Genomic DNA, 2500 nt, shown 5'->3' with positions numbered 1-2500 from the left:
AGCAAAAAAAATATATATATAGCCTTCATACGTTTGTATATACCTGCTCAATACGGCTTTTTGTCCCCCCCCCAAGCGGTGTTCTATTTTATACAAAGTCAGTTTATTGCCCCCACAAACCGGGTCCTCATTTTACCTACCTCGGAAGGATGGAAGGCTGAGTCAACCTTGAGCCTGGTGAGATTTGAACTCGCAGTAATTGCAGGCAGCTGGCAACTAAGTGCTACTTTAACAGCAGTTTTTAGTCAGCTGCGCCACCAAGGCACCAAGGCTGAATAACAGAGTTGGAAGGGACCTTAGAGGTCTTCTAGTCCAACCCCGTCCCTGCTAGGGCAAGGAAACCCGATACCATTTCAAACAAAGGGTTGTCCAAACTCTTCTTAAAAAAAAAAAAAAGACCTCCAGTGTTGGAGCCATTCACAACCTCTGGAGGCAAGTTGTTCCACTGGTTAATTGTTCTTTCACTGTGAGTTATTGATATGTATTTATGTCGGATGGGGGGGGGGCAGTGCGCGAAGGGAGGCTCAGCCAATCTCATTGTACACGGGTTGTGCTTTGGACAATAAAGGTTGAATTGAATTGAATTGAATTGAATTGAATTGAATTGAATTGAATTGAATTGAATTGAATTGAATGCAAGTTCAAATCTCACCAGGCTCAAGGTTGACTCAGCCTTCCATCCTTTCTAAGGTAGGTAAAATGAGGACCCGGATTATGGGGGCAATAAGCTGACTTTGTATAAATATACAAAAAGTATGAAGGCTATTGCTTAGCGCATTGTAAGCCACCCTGAGTCTCCGGAGGAGGGCGGCATATAAATCAATTTTTTTTAAAAAAAAATTGAGTTGAATTGAATTGAATTGAATTCTCACTGTCAGGAAATTCTTCCTTAGTTCAAAGTTGCTTCTCTCCTTGATTAGTTTCCACCCGTTGCTTCTTGTCCTGCCCTCAGGTGCTTTGGAGAATAGCTTGACTCCCTCTTCTTTGGGGCAGCCCCTGAGATGTTGGAAGACTGCTATCATGTCTCTCCTGGTCCTTCTCTTCATTAAACTAGACATAACCCAATTCCTGCAACCGTTCTTCATATGTTTTAGCCTCCAGTCCCCTAATCCTCTTTGTGGCTCTTCTCTGCACCCTTTCTAGAGTCTCCACATCTTTTTTACCTTGTGGCGACCAAAACTGAACACAGTATTCCAAGTGTGGCCTTACCAAGGCATTATAAAGGGGTATTAACACTTCAGGTGATCTTGATTCTATCCCTCTGTTGATGCAGCCTAGAACTCTGTTGGCTTTTTTGGCAGCTGCAGCACAAGGCTGGCTCATATTTAAGTGGTTGTCCACTAGGACTCCAAAATCCCGCTCACAGTTACTACTATTGAGCAAGGTACCACATATACCGTACCTGTGCATTTTGTTTTTCTTGCCTAAATGTAGAACCTTCCTTTTTTTCCCCATTGAATTTTATTTTGTTAGATAGCACCCAATGTTCAAGTCTGTCAAGCTGTAATGACGAGAGCACAGGAAAAAAACGAGATTGCAACAGGCAACAAGAACAACAACAACAAGGAATGTCAGAAATTAACTTTTATTTCTGCTTGCTTACCATTATAGGTAGTCCTCGACTTACAACAATTCATTTAATGACGGTTCAAAGTTACAACGGCACTGAAAAAAGGTGACTCATGACCGTTTCTCACCCTTACGACCATTGTAGCATCCCCAGCGTCTCATGATCAAAATTCAGAGGCTTGGCAACTGACTCATATTTATGACGCTTGCAGTGTCCTGGGGTCATGGGATCAGCTTCTGCGACATTCTGGCAAGCAAAGTCATTGGGGAATCCAGATTCATTTAACAACCGTGTGACTAACTGAACAAAATTCACTTAATCGTTCATCATATAGTTTAGCCTACACATCCCTTGCCTACAAGCAGGGGTGAAATCTACTTACCTTCCCTACTGGTTCGGAAGTGCGCGCTCTGCGTGCACGCGCGCATCACATGCAATTTTGGATCCTCTGCGCATGCGCAAAGCCTCCTGCGCATGTGCAGAGGGTCAGAAACAGATTACTTCCTGGTTAAAACCAGGAAGTAACGACGTCCAGGTGGGTGGGCGGAGCTTCGCGCTGCCGCCGCTACCGGTTCACCAAACCACACATCGCCACTGCTATCGGTTCACCCAAACCGGTGCGAACCGGTAGCATTTCACCCCTGCCTACAAGTTTCCTTCACTTCCATGTCCCAACACACTATCACAGCAGCTTGCCTTCACAAGTTATGGGAGCTTCACCACTGGAGGATTTCAAGAAGAAATTGGACTGCCATTTGTCAGACATGGTGTAGAGTCTCCTGCTTGGGCGGGGGAGGGGAGGGTTGGACTAGATGACCTGCAAGGTCCCTTCCAACTCTGATAATCTGTTTCTGTTTCCCTTTCTCGCCCTCCAGCCTTCCTGTCTCTTCCCACCCCATGTGACTCCTTTTTCTACAGTACTTTGATGAA

Source organism: Pantherophis guttatus, chromosome 3, assembly GCF_059756535.1.
Source record: "Pantherophis guttatus breed Tessera chromosome 3, ASM5975653v1, whole genome shotgun sequence".
NCBI classification, from domain to species: Eukaryota; Metazoa; Chordata; class Lepidosauria; order Squamata; family Colubridae; genus Pantherophis; species Pantherophis guttatus.
Note: the sequence above shows the minus strand (reverse complement) of the source record.